This window comes from Scyliorhinus torazame, chromosome 24 (genome assembly GCF_047496885.1).
Source record: "Scyliorhinus torazame isolate Kashiwa2021f chromosome 24, sScyTor2.1, whole genome shotgun sequence".
NCBI classification, from domain to species: Eukaryota; Metazoa; Chordata; class Chondrichthyes; order Carcharhiniformes; family Scyliorhinidae; genus Scyliorhinus; species Scyliorhinus torazame.
Genome location: NC_092730.1, coordinates 41,497,991 through 41,518,260, shown reverse-complemented (window position 1 = coordinate 41,518,260; position 20,270 = coordinate 41,497,991). Strand labels below are relative to the sequence as shown.

The window sequence follows — 20,270 nt, the reverse complement described above, 5'->3', positions numbered from 1 at the left end:
ATACTGATGCAAAATATTCATTTAGTACCTCGCCCATTTCCTCTGGCTCCACACATAGATTCCCTTCCCTATCCTTCAGTGGGCCAACCCTTTCCCTGGCTATCCTCTAGCTTTTTATGTACGTGTAAAAAGCCGTGGGATTTTCCTTAACCCTATTTGCCAATGACTTTTCGTGACCCCTTCTAGCCCTCTTGACTCCTTGCTTAAGTTCCTTCCTACTTTCCTTATATTCCACGCAGGCTTCATCTGTTCCCAGCCTTTTAGCCCAGACAAATGCCTCCTTTTTCTTTTTGACGAGGCCTACAATATCTCTCGTTATCCAAGGTTCCCGAAAATTGCCATATTTATCCTTCTTCCTCACAGGAACATGCCGGTCCTGAATTCCTTTCAACTGACACTTGAAAGCCTCCCACATGTCAGATGTTGATTTGCCCTCAAACATCCGCCCCCACCCTATGTTCTTCAGTTCCCGCCTAATATTGTTTTAATTAGCCTTCCCCCAATTTAGCACATTCATCCTAGGACCACTCTTATCCTTGTCCACCAGTACTTTAAAACTTACTGAATTGTGGTCACTGTTACCGAAATGCTCCCCTACTGAAACATCTACCACCTGGCCGGGCTCATTCCCCAATACCAGGTCCAGTACCGCCCCTTCCCTAGTTGGACTGTCTCCATATTGTTTTAAGTAGCCTTCCTGGATGCTCCTTACAAACACCGCCCCGTCTAACCCACTGGCACTATGTGTGTCCCAGTCAATATTGGGGAAGTTGAAGTCTCCCATCACCAGAACCCTGTTGTTTTTACTCTTTTCCAAAATCTGTCTACCTATCTGCTCCTCTATCTCCTGCTGGCTGTTGGGAGGCCTGTAGTAAACCCCCAACATTGTGACTGCACCCTTCTTATTCCTGATCTCTACCCAGATAGCCTCACTGCCCTCTGAGGTGTCCTCCCGCAGTACAGCTGTGATATTCTCCCGAACCAGTAGCGCAACTCCGCCTTCCCTTTTACATCCCCCTCTATCCCGCCTGAAACATCTAAATCCTGGAACGTTTAGCTGTCAATCCTGCCCTTCCCTCAACCCGGTCTCTGTAATGGCAACAACATCATAGTTCCAAGTACTAATCCAAGCTCTAAGTTCATCTGCCTTACCTGTAATACTTCTTGCATTAAAACATATGCACTTCAGGCCACCAGACCCGCTGTGTTCAGCAACTTCCCCATGTCTGCTCTGCCGCAGAGCCCCACTGTCCCTATTCCCTAGTTCTCCCTCAATGCTCTCACCTTCTGACCTATTGCTCCCGTGCCCACCCACCTGCCATACCAGTTTAAACCCTCCCGTGTGACACTAGCAAACCTCGCGGCCAGGATATTTATGCCTCTCCTGTTTAGATGCAACGCGTCCTTCTTATATAGGTCACACCTGCCCCGGAAGAGCTCCCAGTGGTCCAGATAACGGAAACCCTCCCTCCTACACCAGCTGTTTAGCCACGTGTTTAGCTGCTCTATCTTCCTATTTCTAGAGTCACTGGCATGTAATCCCGAGATTACAACCCTAGAGGTCCTGTCTTTTAACTTTCTGCCTTGCTCCCTGAACTCCTGCTGCAGGACCTCATGCCCCTTCCTGCCTATGTCGTTAGTACCAATATGTACAACGACCTCTGCCTGTTTGCCCTCCCCCTTCAAGATGCCCTCTACCCGTTCGGAGACATCCTGTACGTTGGCACCAGGGAGGCAACATACCATCCTGGAGTCTCTTTCACGTCCACAGAAGCGCCTATCTGTGCCCCTGACTATAGAGTCCCCTATTACTATTGCTCTTCTGCGCTTTGACCCTCCCTTCTGAACATCAGAGCCAGCCGTGGTGCCACTGCTCTGGCTGCTGCTGTTTTCCACTGATAGGCTATCCCCCCGACAGTATCCAAAGGGGTATACCTGTTCGAGAGGGGGACAACCATAAGGGATTCCTGCACTGACTGCCTGCCCTTTCTGGTGGTCACCCATTTCTCTGCCTGCACCTTGGGTGTGACCACATTTACATAACTGCGATCTATGACGCTTTCCGCCACCTGCATGCTCCTAAGTGCATCCAATTGCTGCTCCAACCGAACCATGCGGTCTGTGAGGAGCTCCAGTTGGGTGCACTTTCTGCAGATGAAGCCATCCGGGACGCTGGAAGCCTCCCGGACCTGCCACATCTCACATTCAGAGCACTGCACCCCTCTAACTGACATTACGTCATATAATAAAAATAAAAATTAAAAAAAAAACATTTTTTAATATATATATTTTTTAATTTCAAAGTTACTGTTAACTATCTGTTTCCTAGCACTAGATTTCTAATAGAAAGGCGAAAGCTAAATATAATACTCTCCGATCTCTGGCTTAGATACCCCTCTAAATTATAATTAAGTAATTATGTTTAATTAGTTACCAATGCTTAATTTTTTTAAATTTAGTGTAGATTCCCAACCAGCCACTCAGGCCACAGCTTTTCTGTGATGTCACTTCAGTTCCTCCCCCCCCCCCCCCCCCCCCCACACACACAATTTGAAAAAGGTATAAAAGTAAAAATGAGTAAAAATCGCTTACTTACCTTCTTACCTTCTGAGTGTCTTAGATGTTCTCAGGTTCTCTCCCTGACAGAGACTGCTCTCCACCTCCGAACCTTGACCTGCACAATGCTAATAATATAATATAATAATAATATAATATGGCACTTACCTCACACCAATGGGTCTTATTATTAGGTTAGAGGAGGAGGGCGGGTGGGAGACACTACTCGGGTTTCCTCTCCACCAGAATTTATTGGTTGGGGGGGGGGGGGGGGGGGGGGGGTGGAGGGGGGCTTCCCTGAAGTCCGCGGGTCGAAAAAAATAAAACAGAAAAGAAGTGTTTTTAAAGGTAAACTTACCTCCCAGAAATCACTTGCGCACCGCTCCCGCTGAAATCGACTGGCCTGCTCCTGTGAAGGTAAGTGTTTTTAAAGGATAAACTTACCTCCCATAAATCACTTGCGCACTGCTCCCGCTGAAATCGACTGGCCTGTTCCTGTGAAGGTAAGTGTTTTTAAAGGATAAACGTACCTCCCAGAAATCACTTGCGCACCGCTCCCGCTGAAATCGACTGGCCTGCTCCTGTGAAGGTAAGTGTTTTTAAAGGATAAACTTACCTCCCAGAAATCACTTGCGCACCGCTCCCGCTGAAATCGACTGGCCTGGTCCTGTGAAGGTAAGTGTTTTTAAAGGATAAACCTACCTCCCAGAAATCACTTGTGCACCGCTCCCGCTGAAATCGACTGGCCTGGTCCTGTGAAGGTAAGTGTTTTTAAAGGATAAACTTACCTCCCAGAAATCACTTGCGCACCGCTCCCGCTGCGGTGAACGAAACGAACACGAGATTGAAAGATTGTTTGACCGTGCCGTGTGTCTCTGAATTTATCGTACACCAAATAAAGCAACCTTAAATTCACAGAGAGCACCAGGGTGAGATTCACAGAATGATACAACACAGCCACACACAGCAACAGAGACTGCAGATAGAGAATTGATCCAATATTCACATGTCACACCAGAGACTGACAGTTAAAGATTTATTTACACCCAAACGCCGAAATGCACCCTCTCCTCCACACACAGACAATGCACAATGCCACTGAAAGGTTTGTGCTGATTCTGACATGCAGACATTTTAACGGACACTGGCAGACAACTGACACACACATACAATGCCCCAATCTCAGCTATTGTTATTGAGTGGATCAAATCATTATGTTGTTTCACAGTTTCGTTTAAAACGTCTGCATATCAGAATCATCACAAAGCTTTCAGTGACCTCCGGGGTCGGATGTGAGGCAAAGTTTGAAGGAATCAGTAACAGGTTGATCAATGTCCCCAGAGAGGTGAAACTGCCGCCCCGAACTTCCTTCTATAAAGGTGATTCCAGTCACTCCCCACTTTTCCATCAGAATAACGTCACAGAAGAAATCACATCACCTTCACAGAACAACCATTCAGCACGAAAGTAAAGTATCTGAACTACGCTGACCTGAATCAGTGTGCTCAAACGTGTGTTGTTGTTGAAAGAAAAAACGAGGAAGTGAATAGTTTTCTGGCTACCGCAGGGCAGTAATGTTGTAGCTCCTGGTTGAAGGAGCAGAATGCCGCAGCGGAAGCGTGCTGGGCCATCAGCCCGAGGTCGAGGAATCGAGGGTATTCTCTGCTATTTACTTTCTCCCACACACCAAAAGTAAACATAACGCACCTTCCTGTTTTTGCAGCAAATACCTATCAGGATCTTTCTTGCAGTCTCATCCCGACATTTGTCCCAGGATTGAAGGAGACAGCATGACACATTACAACATTGTAAAGCTCACACATAGGGAACCACAGAGAAAATGCTGTAAAATCTCAACAGGCGTGACAGCATCTGTAGGGAGAGAAAAGAGCTAAAGTTTCGAGTCCAGAAGGCCTTTCTCAAAGCTGGACTGGAAACGTTATCCAGCAGTACCCCACAGAGGGGCAATATAGATATATAACGATATCCATAATAACTCACAGGGGCCAATAAGGAAATAAAGCTTTATCGAGCAATGAATCGCAATAGAAACCGAGTTCCCAACTTCCCCTCTCGGCCGGATGTGAAGCATCCAACCAGCCAGACTATTTACAACAAGATAAGACGAATGTTCCCCGGAGCCCTGGGATCAATATTAATTCCTCAACCAGAGTCACTGAAGCAGATTATCGAGTCATTAACTGGGCTTTTGCCTGTGGGGACTTGCTGTGCGTTTATAAGCAGGAATCACCTGTCCTTGAGCCCAACGCTTTTACATTGAATATTAGATATTGGATCTTCCTCCGGTTGAAAATCTTGCTGCAGAAATTTAACCTCGTGGAGGAAAAGTTACGATCAGGAGTGGGAATCGAACCCACGCCTGCAGAGGAGATTACAAAGCTTAGCGCAGCACTTTGGACCGCTCAGCCACCCTAACGCGTTGGCGTGGAAAAAAAGCTCCCTGCACAAATCGACTTAAATTGTATCTTGATCGTCATTTCATTTCAAACAAGATGTGCTTTGTCTATTTTCAAACCCCAGCCAGAGTCCTGTACCTGAGTGCTATCCCTCTCCTAGCCTCTGGGGGTTAAGGAGCTTCTCGTTGCTGCATTTATCCGTTTGCTCCAATCAAGGAGGACCGAATTCCCGATCTACCTGTTCCTCACACGAAGATATTGAGAGTCCAAGATCTGAGCGATCTGAAAACCTCATCACTATTCTTAGAATTCCCCTTATACCAGAAAAGGGTCAAGATATTCTAACAGGTGAACAGGGATTCTCACTCTCTGAATCCTGTGCAGACTTAGCTGGGTGTTATTCGGGTCAACCTAGTGTTTCAAGTCATCCGCCGGTATAACACATGTCTTCATAGAAGATTCTGTTTACTTTCCATTCAGTAGCTTCACTCACGGGTCCGGCTTTTCTAAGTGGAGTAAAGTAACCTTTCTAATAACCACTCTTTCACGTTCTCAATTTAAGTACGTTTTAATTTCAAATTAAAAGATAAAATCACTGTTTTACAGAAAAGTAATAAGACCTTTTCTTTGGACCGTCCTGGTCAGTTGTTAGGCCTTCAGGACTGCCTTGACAATCTTTCTTCTTTAACATTTGGTTTTCTCCTGATGGAGTCGCTGTTCTGCTCGGTTTCCGTGTTCAGTCCTTTCCATGACCGAGGGCAGCTATGAGAGCTGACTCGCTGGATGCTGAATTATTACCATTCATAGAGCCCTTTGCGCAGCCTAACTTTCTACATGACCTTTATTGAAATGTAACTGCTGCTTTCCGACTGTAGCTAATGTAAGCTCCCAGTCTTATTTTGCTTGACAGGTAATACATTTGTTTGGCAGCTAATAAATTTATTTGTTGCTTGGTCAGCAATTTTTCTGATATCTGCCTCGAGTGATGTTTTTCTCAGTGTCAATACTGGATATGAACTCGTGTTCAACGAAGCAGTTCGCCTCTGCACTTTTACGGTTCAGCTGGTGTCGAAGCCCTCTGTAATTCTAACCTTATCTGTCTTGGACCTATACCCTATGGGCTGATTACTTTCTAAAAGGTTTTTAACGTCAAAAATGTGTAAATTATGTTATAAACGTGCCACCTCATGTGTTTTGCTGGAAAGCAGTTGTCTCATATTTAACTGGCGTCAGCAGGGTTTCACGCCTAACCTTTATCCCTCAATTTAAACCGAAGATCCTGGCTGTTCCTTTTTGAATTGTTCTATAAAATAATGCACTTCTAAAGAAGTGTGAAGTACTGTTCCCTTTTATATAACTTAAACATTTTAATTGATTGAATGTCTTTTTAACTTGAAAAACAGGATGAGTTGGCTCTAGCTCTGTTCTTTAATGCCTGTGAAGCTATCTGTATTTCAAACAAGCTGCGGCTGTTAACCCTTTGTGGGACCTTTCGCCTTCTTTTAAAATCTCAGGCTTTTCCAGGCTTACTTTCATGGTTCAAATGACATATTGTTCAACTTTTGCATTACACCCCTCTTGGCATTTGAAACATGGCCCCATTCTTTTAATTCTTATCCCCCTACTCATTTTATACCATCGTATCCCATATCTGTGCTTTCAATATTCAATTTTCCTGTTTTCAAATCGTGTCCCAACCCCATCGTGTGATTTTATCCATCGCTTATACCACAGGTGACAGACAGGTCATTCTTTAATTATAATCACCGTGGACTATAGTGGCAGCTGTTCATAAAGGTAACCCAATAGTTTTTTTCGTGTGTTCCACTATCTCCAAAGCATTTTATCTCCTTTTGATAGCAGCACCGTACAAGCTGCCTCGTGTCCCTTAGGATCAGTAAGCCACTCAATACATCAGTAACCAAAAAGTTTGTTTACCTGTCACTGGCAGTCGAGTGTCCCATTCCTGTTGCATCCAAATTGCCTTATGTTCCTCATTGGTATCGTAAACGACTTTATCATGTATTAACCACTTACTCCCGTGCATCATCAATTTAAAAGGTGTCTTTGACCCCACTTCCAACCCTGATTTTCTCTCATGGGTAACTAAAATGTCCCTGAACCAAGTACGTCCGGAACCATTTGATATACATGCTATTGTAACTGACTGCCATGTCTCTTCAAGATCCCTTTCCTCCGTTATCATCTCTTGAAACACATGACGCGTATATTTGCCCTTATAACAGTCGCCACATAACCAACCAAAAATGGTTGACAACCCTGTTTCTATTGCAAGGAGCAATACATTTAATACATCCAACTGGTGGGGGTCCAACTCAATTGAGCCCACTTTCTTCACATCGAATCATCACTTTATCGTCTTCCATATAAACATTATTCCTCCCTGTTGTCAAGTACAAAGTTACAAAAGTATGCCTTATCTTAACACTTTGCTATGCAACTAATCACACAAACAGTTTGTGTGTTACATCTTCACATATTTTTTAGCAATCACAATCTGTAAGACAAAATTTAATATCAACACATCGTTTCCTGGTCTTAACAGAGTGATTTTTAAGCCAGAACTTGTGCCCAATAATGAGAGTATATAAATCACACATGGTATTAACAACATCAATATTCCCCGTGATATGATATGTGCTGGTACTTTGGTAAATTACCCACGAGATTACCCTTACTACACTTTAAGTGAACCCTTGTTTAACCCCTTTGTATTAAAACAGTCCCATTTTACAGAAAACTCACACCCTTTGTGGATGTTGAGTAAACAAAATTTGTTCAAACTGTTGAGCAGCTTTAGCTCCGTCATCATCAGACAGACTGAGATTCCCTGCTGGTTTTCGCTATTGTATGACAAGTTGTGCTCCTGTCTCAAGTTCTAATTAACTCTGTCAGATTCTGTGCTGTTGCGTTTAGTTCTAAGCATGTCAATTGTATCTGTAGATGTCACTTGTTCTTCAGAATAATTCATGCTTTTGACAGCATCCAATGCTATCCTAGTTCCAATTGTTCTATTGCCCAGCTATCTGCCGCCCATTGTAGTTTAGTGCTGTAAGGCTCCCTCTAACTAAAATCAACTACCAAAGTCCTGCATTTGTTCCTTGTCAGTTGGCATCTGTTATCTCAAGCCATGTCAAATTCTTTTTCATACATACATAACAATTCTTAATAAGATGAACGACATTTTTAAAAAAATAATTATCATAATGCCTCAAGGAAACTTCGTTTAAAACATTGGTTGTAAATTTCGCACTGCAACATCAAGCTCAAACAAACAAAAATGTCTGAATACTATTGTCTCGTAAACTGTGGGGGTTCCTCGTCAGTCGCTGCTGTCTGTCGCGACCCTTAAAAAATCCATCATGTAGTACACGTCCCGTGGAGAACTCAGATCATCCATCAGCTGGTGTCCAGGCCACATGTCCAGTCAGAGAAGTGTGACCGAAGGTTTCACTGCTCAGTAATCATTTGATACTTCGGTTTATTCCCAACTCGAAAAATTTCCTCCTGGCTTTGTCAGTTACGTTCCTCAAATATGTAACCAATTATATCATTTTTCTCTCTTTCCGTTGAGCAATTTTATTTCAACATTTGCAACATAGGTTTTGACATAATTTAAAATTTCCCAATTTCCACAGCAATGCGGCGGCAATTACCCCTCCCGCAATTGATACAAACAAGTACCAATTGTTTTGAACCAAGGTTAACGTAGTCCAAAACCATTTAAATGGACTTGCTATAATTTTAATTGCTGTTTTAAATGTTTCTTTAATTTTTAAGACCACGTCTATCAAATCGTTTCCCAAATTACTCCTACTTGTGGTTTTGTTTTGCAACGCATTTCTTATCTTAACTTGCCCTTTCTCGGGGTCCCAGTTAGTATCAGTAGTTTTCCCCGAATACTGTCTAAAAATCTTTAACCGATCTGATAATTTTAGTACGTATTCCAGGCTGCTTGCAAGTGCTCCCAACATTCTACTGAATATGTTGTTACTGACACTGTTGCTTGATTCTAACAGACTGCTGTTGAGCCTATCTCCTGGATGAGTTGGAAATTAATGATTTCTTCCGTTATATTTAAACATTTGCTTATTCTTATTTTTATTATGTGTTTTATGTGACTGACGCTGGTATCTATTTTTCCATATCCCATTACTTCACCTGATTCCCCTAATGCAATTAGAATACTAATATTCCGAAACTAATCACGGCAATCCCCATTAACATTGTTGCCCCCCATTTTAACCAATCTAGCTTACTCCTAGTCCTAGCTTCTTCCATTCCTTCTTTAAACCCGATCCTTGTATCCCTCTTGATTGTAGTCCTTTTTCTCCTTCCAAACAAATGTGTCTGTATCATTCTATCTATCTGAAAAATCAAACGAACAGGCTAAGGTTGGAGAGGGCCCTATTTGTTCATTTGTATGTTCTATTCTTGTTTGGATACTCCAGAAGTGCCCTCTCCAGGACCTCCGGATGTCCTTTTTGTTTCTTTTTGGGTTTTTTGCTGGCTTGGTTTTTGCTCAATTATGTACATCATACAATTAAGGCCGGTTGAGCCTTCTCCTTCTATCATTGCACCCCTGAGTGAGATTCGAACTCCTCCTCTTTTGCTCGCTCAGTGGTCCAATCTGGTTGAAACTTATCCTGATACATTTCGGATATTGCTACTGACTTAACTCCAATTTCTTTATTTCTGATTATGACAGGATTTTTATGAAAGGTAAGTTCTGAACATGACATTTTATCGTCATCATCTGTCCTATCAATGCTGCTAACAGGTTTTAATTCACTGTCATCCCACTCTACTTCATCACATAATACTAGTGAGTGCAGTAATTCACTGACACTCATAACTAAACATTCCTTTCCTCTAAAGCCTGTCCATTGTCTGGGGGTTTCAATTTATCCACAGAAACCCCTTCCCTGTATCGGGAAAGTTTTGGTTCATATTTTTTCCAAATCCATATCCCGGGTCAATCATTAATTTCGTACAACATTCCTTTTCTCCTTGTCCAACCGGTTTGGGGGTATGGTCTACCCCCTGGCACGGCACCATTGCGGTGATACAGTCTCTGAACACTGTTAGGCTAATTTTATGTCCCCGGGTCATCCCAACATCTTTTAAACTATATACTCCCTCACTAATTGGGATAATAAGTTTGTCACTTCTCCACAATCCTGCACATCATTTCAGAATTACATCATCGTTAGCTAGGTTTTCTCTGCAGTAATGACATTTTGTCACTTTCATACCATCCCATATACAATCCTTGCTGATTACGTTTCTTCTTTGCTGCCGAAAGGTTGCCTATGGATTATCATAATCCCTTGGTTATTATTTAGCTGGGTCAGATGTTTCATTTCTGATATAATTCTTTTTGCTCCAGACGCCATGCTTCTCTAATTCAACTATATGTTCACCCAAATTCTGAACGATCTTTTCTTTACCTTTTACCTAGTTTTAGTTGGTAGCTTCGCCCAAACTGCCTCTGTGCTATCGATTGGTATTTAATATCCTAATTTTTCCTGCATCGAATTTTATTGAATATTTCCCTGCCATCAGATTCTCATTTCCTGATACTGAAAGTAATTCTCCTAATCTAACTTCTGGTCTAATATCTTTATTCCCTAAAGCTCCTTCTACCATGTATTTAACATTCTAAACATCATTTTTCCTGCTCCTGACTATCTTTTGAGTCTTCGGGCACTAGGAACCTGCTGGAGCTGTGCCGTGTCAATTTCAACGGGTTAGTTTCAAAGTACTTTCCTGCACAGAGCTCTGACTGCTCCCGAGTAAAACCTCTTTTTGTGTTTATGCTGTGACCAATTTACTTCTGAACATACTGATTTACTACCTCATAATATTGGTCACATTTCTACCTGCCGTTTATAACTTCTAATTGATGTGAAACTCGGTTTTGCAAAATACAACATTTTAAAAACTTGAAACACCAAAGGGAAATTCACAAATCCTTATTAAACACACACACACTCATTTATCCACCGAGACCTTGGATGTCTATTCCATCGGGTTTTAGGCACTCTAACAAAAATGAGACCCCTCCGTTCTGATAAGCCTCCCTTATCAAGGAGTTTTTTTTGCCTCTTTTAATCTCTTCCACTCTCGCCCCGTACGCTCGCCCCGTTGCTTCACATCTCTTGACCGTGTTTCAGAGCAAGAGGATTACCCTAATTGCCAATTTCTGGATTCTAAATTTCTGTTCCTGGTTGTCCCTTTCAGGTGCACTCCGACATTCAGGATATGCACCCTATCTGGGACCAAGCCAGGGGTACTGAGGCACTGTCTTCTTGTTTTAGTTAAAGGTCGATTGATCTTGGTTTCTAAAGTTTTCTCGGCGTCCCTATTTCTCTAGGCTTTCCATCACAATCTGCTTGACTCCAAGGAAGATTTATTTTTGTCCTCCTTCTACCAGTAATGGATGCAAGAATCCCAGTACCTTTACTAAGATGTCTTGCAGACTTTTACTCAGGGTCAGTATCTTCTAGTCTTCTGACGCTCGCACCCAACTAAGTTTTAGGTCCCCCCGATCCACAGAATATCCTTCCAAAAGTCAATCACACATGACTTTCCGCATTAAACTCGGCAGGTAAAGTTCGCCTCACACATATACTAGAAACTTCTAATATTCTAACAATTATTTGGGAACTAGAATCGTCTAATATTCCATTCCCTGTGTAGGTTAGAAACTTCTAATATTCAAACCTCCACCTGCTTAACTAGAAACTTCTAATATTCTAGCCTCGCTTTACCCAGAAACTTCTAACATTCTAGCCGTCCACGTTGCGCGACATGAAGTTAACACCTCACCACTATTCTTAGAATTCCCCCGTACCAGAAAAGGGTCAAGATATTCTCAATGATGAACAGGGATTCTCACTCCCTGACTCCTATGCAGACTTAGGTGGGCGCTATTCGGGTCAAACCAGTGTTTCATGTTATCCCACGGCATAACCCATGTCTTCAGAGAAGATTCTGTTTACTTTCCACTCAGGTGCTTCACTCACGGGTCCGGCTTTTCTAAGTAGAGTGAAGTAAACTTTCGAAAAACACTCTTTCAGGTTATCAATTTAAGTTCGTTTTAATTTCAAATTAAAAGATGTAATCACTGTTTTTACAGAAAAGTAATAAGATATTTTCTTTGCATCTTCCTGGTCAGTTGTTCGACCTTCAAGTCTGCCTCGACAATTATCTCCTGTAACTTTTGTTTTTTTCCTGATGGATTCGCTGTTCTGCTCGGCTTCCGTGTTCAGTCCTACCCATGACCGAGGGCAGCTATGAGAGCTGGCTGCTGAATTATTAGATATTATATAGCCCTTTGCGCAGACTTAGTTTCTACATGGCATTTATTGAAATGTAGCTGTTGCTTGCTGACTGTAGCTAATGCAATCTCCCTGTCGTTGAACTAGCTTATTCTGCTTGACATGTAATACTTTTGTTTGGCAGGTAATACATGTATTTGTTGCTTCGCCAGCAACTTTTCTGATATCTGTCTTTACTGATGTGTTTTCTCAGTCTCAATACTAAATATGAACTCGTGTTCAACGAAGCAGTTCGCCTCAGCACTTCTACTGGTCAGCTGGTGTCAACGGCAGGTCGCCCCCTATATTTCTAACCTTATCTGGCTTGGACCTATACCCTATGACCTGATTATTTGCTAAAAGATTTTTAACGTCAAAAATGTGTAAATTATGGTAGAAACGTGCCACTTCATGTGTTTCTTAGCTGGAAAGCAGTTGTCTCATATTTAAGTGGCGTCAGCAAGGTTTCCCGCTTAACCTTCTCCCCCAATTTAAATCTAAGATCCTGGTTGTTCCTTTTTTAATTGTTCAGTAAAATAATGCTCTTCTCAGGAAGTGTGAAATACTGTTCCCGTTTATATAACTTAAGATTTTAAATTGATTGAATGTCTTTTTAACTTTAAAACCAGGTTGATTTGTCCATATCTGTTTTCTTTAACGCCTGCGAAGCTATCTGAATTTTAACCTGCGGCTGTTAACCCTTTGTGGGACCTTTCCATTTCATTTCAAATCTCAGTCTTTTCCAGGTTCACATTCATGGTTCAAATGATATATTTTTTCATTATAACCTGTTCCTCACACGAAGGTATTGAGAGACGGAGATCTGAGCGGCGTGAAGTATCCAATTGGAGAGATGCATCCTGGCGACTGGAATCTCTCTCCACAGCTGCTTCCGGTGCTGCTTTCACAGCCGAAGAACCCCTCCAGTGTCCAAACAGGTGAAAGTTCATCCAGTAGAGGCGGCAGAAGGGAGTTCTGGGAGAAGTCAACTTAGTCACCTCGACTATACTGTGGGTAGCTGAAGAACAGGTGTCAAGGAGCAGATCATACTGAAAGGAAAATGTTGATACTAATAAAGAAAAAGGCAGATGTGCTGCTGGGAGATAGCGCCTTGTTTGCTTTTGGTGTGAGTGAGAATACAAATAGCAGACGATGGTTTTGTTCCAGCGACTGCTGTGCTATGGGCCCACCACGCTCCCGCTGCGCCAGTCCGCTCGTGGTTGAGCTATTCGCGGTCGGACATAAGGCAAAGTTTGAAGTATTCGGTAACAGCTTGATCAACGTTCCCAGGGAGGTGAAACTTCCGCCCCGAACTTCTTTCTGTAAAAGTGATGCCAGTCACTCCCCACTTTCTCATCAGAACAACGTCACAGAAGAAATCACATCACCTTCACAGAACAACCATGCAGCACGAAAGCAAAATATACATTCTTCCTCACGCCAAAAGTAAACATAACGCACGATCCTGTTTGCTTTGCAGCAAATTTCTATTGTAGTCAGAATCTCTATTGTAGTCTCATCCCGACATTAGTCCCAGGAATGAAGGAGACAGCATGACAAATTACAACATTGTAAATGTCACAAATAGGGAACCACAGAGAAAATGCTTTAAAATCTCAGCAAGTCTCCCAGCATCTGTAGGGAGAGAAAAGAGCTAATGTTTCGAGTCCAGGAGAACCTTTGTCAAAGCTGGACTGCAAACGCCATCCAGTAGTACCACACAGAGGGGCAATAGAGAGATATAACGATATCCAGTAATACCTCACAGGGGGGCAAAACGTTAATAAAGCATTAACTAGAAATAAATCACAATAGATACCGTGTTCCCAACTTCCCGTCTCGGACGGATGTGAACAACCCAACCAGCCAGACCGATGTACAACAAAAGAAGATTAATTTTAGCTGGAGTTATGTGATCCATTTGAATTCCTCAACCAGAGTCATTAAGCAGATTATCGAATCGTTACATGGGCTTCTGCCTGGAGGGTATTGCTGAGCGTATTTAAGCAGGAATCGCATGTCCTGAGACCAACACTTTTCCATTGAATGGGAGGGATTGGATCTTCCTGAGGTTGAAATATTGCGGGGGAAATTTAACCTCGTGGAGGAAAAGTCAATATCAGGAATGGGATTCAAACCCACGCCTCCAGGAGAGACTGCGACCTCAACGCAGACCGCTCGGCCATCCTAATGCGTTGTCTTCGAAGCTAAGATCCGTGCACAAATCGACTTAAAGTCTATCTTCATCGTTATTTCATTTCAAACAAGATATGCTTTTCCTACTTTTGAACACCTGCCAGAGTCCTGTGTCTGAGTGCCATCCTTGTCCAAACCGCTGGAAGTTTAAGGAGCTTCCCATTGCTGTATTGATCAGTTTGCTGTCATCAACAAGGCCCGAATTCCCGCTCTACCTGTTCCTCACACGAAGGTATTGAAAGTCTAAGATCTTAGCGAATGAAGTATCTAATTGGAGAGTTGCGCTCTGGCGACTGCAATTCTCTCCACAGCTTCTTCCGGTGCTGCTTTCACAGACAATTAGCCGAAGAATCCCTCCAGTGCCCAATCAGGTGAACGTTAATCCAGTAGAGGCGGCAGAAGAGTGTGCTGGGAGAAGTCAACTTGGTCACCTCGACTGTACTGTGGTTAGCTGAAGAACAGGTGTCAAAGAGCGGATCAGACTGAAAGCAAAACTTTGATCCTAATAAAAAAATTGGCATCTGTGCTGCTGACAAGTAGCAACATTTTCCGTTTGGTGTGAGTGAGAATACGAAAAGCAGAGGATGGTTTCGATCCGTCGACCTCTGGGTTTTGGGCCCAGCACACTCCCGCAGTGCCATTCGGCTCGTAGCAAATAATTTTCGTGGTCGGACTTGAGGCAACGTTTGAGGAAATCTGGAAGAACGTGATCAATGTCCCCAGAGAGGCGAAACTGCCGCCCCGAACTTCAGTATTTGAATGTGATTCCAGTCACTCCCCACTTTCCCATCAGAACAACGTCCCAGAAGAAATCACATCACCATCACAGAACAACCATTCAGCACGAAAGTAAAGTATCTGAACTATGCTGACCAGAATCACTGTGCTCAAACGTGTGTTCTTGTTGAAAGAAAAAAATGAGGAAGTGAATAGTTGTGTGGCTACCGCAGGGCAGTAATGTTGTAGCTCCTGGTTGAAGGAGCAGAGTGCGCAGCGGAAGTGTGCAGGGCTATTAGCCCTAGGTCGAGGATATTCTCTGCTTTTAACATTCTCCCTCACACCAAAAGTTAACAAAACACACGTTCCTATTTGCTTTGCAGAAAATAGCTATCAGAAACTTTCTTGCAGTCTCATCCCGACATTAGTCCCAAGAATGAAAGAGACAGCATGACACATTACAACATTGTAAAGCTCACACATAGGGAACCACAGAGAAAATGCTTTAAAGTCTCAGCAGATCTGACAGCATCTGGAGGGAGAGAAATGAGCTAACGTTTCGTGTCCAGGTGACCCTTAGTCAAAGCTGCTCGGGAAAAGTTATCCAGCAGTACCCCACAGAGGGGCAATATAGATATATAACGATATCCAGTAATAACTCACAGGGGGCCAATAAGGAAATAAAGCTTTATCGAGCAATGAATCACAATAGAAACCGAGTCCCCAACTTCCCCTCTTGGACGGATGTGAACAATCCAACCTGCCAGACTATTTACAAGAGAAGACGAATTTTACCCTTCTCTTGGGATCAATATTAATTCCTCAACCAGAGTCACTGAAGCAGATTATCGAGTCATGAACTGGGCTTCTGCCGGTGGGGTCTTGCTGTGCATATTTAAGCTGGAATCTCATGTCCTGAGACCAACGCTTTTCCATTGAAAGGGAGGTATTGGACCTTCCTGAGGTTGAAAATCTTGCTGGAGAAATTTAACCTCGTGGAGTAAAAGGCAATATCAGGAGTGGGATTCGAACCCACGCCTCCAGAAGAGACCGCTCGTGTATCCTGATGCGTTGAAACCGAAACTAAGATCCGTGCACAAATCGACTTAAAGTCTGTCTTCATCTTTATTTCATTTCAAACAAGATATGCTTTCCCTACTTTTGAACCCCAGCCAGAGTCCTGTATCTGAGTGCCATGCTTGTCCAAACCGCTGGTGGTTAAGGAGCTTCTCATTGCTGCATTGATCAGTTTGCTCTAATCAACAAGGTCCGATATCCGCTCTACCTGTTCCTCAGTCGAAGGTATTGAAAGTCTAAGATCTGAGGACGTGAAGAATCCAATTGGAGAGTTGCATTCTGGCAACTGCAATATCTCTCCACAGCTGCTTCCGGTGCTGCTTTCACAGACAAGTAGCCGAAGAACCCCTCCAGTGTCCAATCAGGTGAACGTTCATCCAGTCGAGGCGGCAGAAGAGTGTTCTGGGAGAAATCAACTTAGTCACCTCGACTGTACTGTGGTTAGCTGAAGACCAGGTGTCAAAGAGCGGATCAGACTGAAAGCAAAACTTTGATACGAATAAAGCCGATGTGCTGCTGACAAACAGCAACTTGTTTCCGTTTGCTGTGAGTGAGAATACGAATAGCAGAGCATGGTTTCGATCCATCGACCTCTGGGTTATGGGCACAGAACACTCCCGCTATGCTGCGCGGATCGTGGCTCATTCTTTCCGTGGTCGGAATTGAGGCAAAGTTTGAAGAAATCTCGAACAGTGTGATCAATGTTCCCAGAGAGATGAAACTGCTGCCCCGAACTTCATTTTATAAAGGTGATTCCAGTCACTCCCCACTTTCCCATCAGAACAACGTCACAGAAGAAATCACATCACCTTCACAGAACAACCATTCCGCACGAAAGTAAAGTATCTGAACTATGCTGACCAGAATCAGTGAGCTCAAACGTGTGTTCTTGTTGAAAGAAAAAAATAAGGAAGTGAATAGTTGTGTGGTTACTGCAGGGCAGTAATGTTGTAGCTCCTGGTTTAAAGAGCAGAGTGCCGCAGCGGAAGCGTGCTGGGTCATTAGCCCGAGGTCGAGGAATCGAGGGTATTCTCTGCTATTTACATTCTCCCTCACACCAAAAGTAAACATAACACACGTTCCTGTTTTCTTTGCAGCAAATAGCTATCAGAAACTTTCTTGCAGTCTCATCCCGACATTAGTCCCAAGAATGAAAGAGACAGCATGACACATTACAACATTTTAAAGCTCACACAGAGGGAACCACAGAGAAAATGCTTTAAAGTCTCAGCAGATCTGACAGCATCTGGAGGGAGATAAATGAGCTGACGTTTCGTGTCCAGGTGACCCTTAGTCAAAGCTGCTCGGGAAACGTTATCCAGTCGTACCCCACAGAGGGGAAATATAGATATATAACGATATCCAGTAATAACTCACAGGGGGCCAATAAGGAAATAAAGCTTTATCGAGCAATGAATCACAATAGAAGCCGAGTCCCCAACTTCCCCTCTTGGACGGATGTGAACAATCCAACCTGCCAGACTATTTACAAGAGAAGACGAATTTTACCCTTCTCTTGGGATCAATATGAATTCCTCAACCAGACTCACCGAAGCAGATTTTCGAGTCATGAGCTGGGCTTTTGCCGGTGGGGTCTTGCTGTGCGTATTTAAGCGGGAATCTCATGTACTGAGACCAACGCTTTTCCATTGAAAGGGAGGTATTGGATCTTCCTGAGGTTGAAAATCTTGCTGGAGAAATTTAACCTCGTGGAGTAAAAGACACTATCAGGAGTGGGATTCGAACCCACGCCTCCAGAAGAGACTGCGACCTGAACGCAGCGCCTTAGACCGCTCGGCCATCCTGATGCGTTGACGCAAAAACTAAGATCCGTGCACAAATCGACTTAAAGTCTTTCTTCATCTTTATTACATTTCAAACAAGACATGCTTTCCCTACTTTTGAACCCCAGCCAGAGTCCTGTATCTGAGTACCATCCTTGTCCAAACCGCTGGTGGTTAAGGAGCTTCTCATTGCTGCATTGATCAGTTTCCTCTAATCAGCAAGGTCCGATATACCGCTCTATCTGTTCCTCAGACGAAGGTTTTGAAAGTCTAAGATCTGAGGGCGTGAAGTATCTAATTGGAGAGTTGCATTCTGGCGACTGCAGTCAGCTGCTTCCGGTGCTGCTCTCACAGACAAGCAGCCGAAGAACCCCTCCAGTGTCCAATCAGGTGAACGTTCATCCAGTAGAGGCGGCAGAAGAGTGTTCTGGGAGAAGTCAACTTAATCACCTCGACTGTACTGTGGCTAGCTGAAGAACAGGTGTCAAAGAGTGGATAAGACTGAAAGCAAAACTTTGGTACCAATAAAGAAAAAGGCAGATGTGCTGCTGACAAATAGCAACTTTTTTCCTTTTGGTGTGATTGAGAGTACGAATAGCAGAGGATGGTTTCGATCCATCGACCTCTGGGTTATGGGCCCAGCACGCTTCCGCTGCGCCACTCTGCTCGGTGCTCTTTTTTTTTTTGTGGTCGGACTTGAGGCAAAGTTTGAGGAAGTCTGTAACAGCGTGATCAATGTTCCCAGAGAGATGAAACTGCTGCCCCGAACTTCATTTTATAAAGGTGATTCCAGTCACTCCCCACTTTCCCATCAGAACAACGTCACAGAAGAAATCACATCACCTTCACAGAACAACCATTCCGCACGAAAGTAAAGTATCTGAACTATGCTGACCAGAATCAGTGAGCTCAAACGTGTGTTCTTGTTGAAAGAAAAAAATAAGGAAGTGAATAGTTGTGTGGTTACTGCAGGGCAGTAATGTTGTAGCTCCTGGTTTAAAGAGCAGAGTGCCGCAGCGGAAGCGTGCTGGGTCATTAGCCCGAGGTCGAGGAATCGAGGGTATTCTCTGCTATTTACATTCTCCCTCACACCAAAAGTAAACATAACACACGTTCCTGTTTGCTTTGCAGCAAATAGCTATCAGAAACTTTCTTGCAGTCTCATCCCGACATTAGTCCCAAGAATGAAAGAGACAGCATGACACATTACAACATTTTAAAGCTCACACAGAGGGAACCACAGAGAAAATGCTTTAAAGTCTCAGCAGATCTGACAGCATCTGGAGGGAGAGAAATGAGCTGACGTTTCGTGTCCAGGTGACCCTTAGTCAAAGCTGCTCGGGAAACGTTATCCAGTCGTACCCCACAGAGGGGAAATATAGATATATAACGATATCCAGTAATAACTCACAGGGGGCCAATAAGGAAATAAAGCTTTATCGAGCAATGAATCACAATAGAAGCCGAGTCCCCAACTTCCCCTCTTGGACGGATGTGAACAATCCAACCTGCCAGACTATTTACAAGAGAAGACGAATTTTACCCTTCTCTTGGGATCAATATGAATTCCTCAACCAGACTCACCGAAGCAGATTTTCGAGTCATGAGCTGGGCTTTTGCCGGTGGGGTCTTGCTGTGCGTATTTAAGCGGGAATCTCATGTACTGAGACCAACGCTTTTCCATTGAAAGGGAGGTATTGGATCTTCCTGAGGTTGAAAATCTTGCTGGAGAAATTTAACCTCGTGGAGTAAAAGACACTATCAGGAGTGGGATTCGAACCCACGCCTCCAGAAGAGACTGCGACCTGAACGCAGCGCCTTAGACCGCTCGGCCATCCTGATGCGTTGACGCAAAAACTAAGATCCGTGCACAAATCGACTTAAAGTCTTTCTTCATCTTTATTACATTTCAAACAAGACATGCTTTCCCTACTTTTGAACCCCAGCCAGAGTCCTGTATCTGAGTACCATCCTTGTCCAAACCGCTGGTGGTTAAGGAGCTTCTCATTGCTGCATTGATCAGTTTCCTCTAATCAGCAAGGTCCGATATACCGCTCTATCTGTTCCTCAGACGAAGGTTTTGAAAGTCTAAGATCTGAGGGCGTGAAGTATCTAATTGGAGAGTTGCATTCTGGCGACTGCAGTCAGCTGCTTCCGGTGCTGCTCTCACAGACAAGCAG

The 20,270-nt window shown here is 43.6% G+C and overlaps 3 non-coding genes across 3 annotated transcripts; all 3 read right to left on the bottom strand.

Moving 5' to 3' along the window:
- Nucleotides 1-18,031: 18,031 nt before the first annotated feature.
- trnal-cag (transfer RNA leucine (anticodon CAG)) lies at nt 18,032-18,114 on the bottom strand. The gene has a single exon. It is a non-coding gene; the product is annotated as a tRNA-Leu (tRNA).
- Nucleotides 18,115-18,685: 571 nt separating this feature from the next.
- On the bottom strand, nt 18,686-18,757 carry trnam-cau (transfer RNA methionine (anticodon CAU)). The gene has a single exon. It is a non-coding gene; the product is annotated as a tRNA-Met (tRNA).
- Nucleotides 18,758-19,849: 1,092 nt separating this feature from the next.
- trnal-cag (transfer RNA leucine (anticodon CAG)) lies at nt 19,850-19,932 on the bottom strand. Its single transcript has one exon. It is a non-coding gene; the product is annotated as a tRNA-Leu (tRNA).
- Between the last annotated feature and the right edge of the window lie 338 nt (nt 19,933-20,270).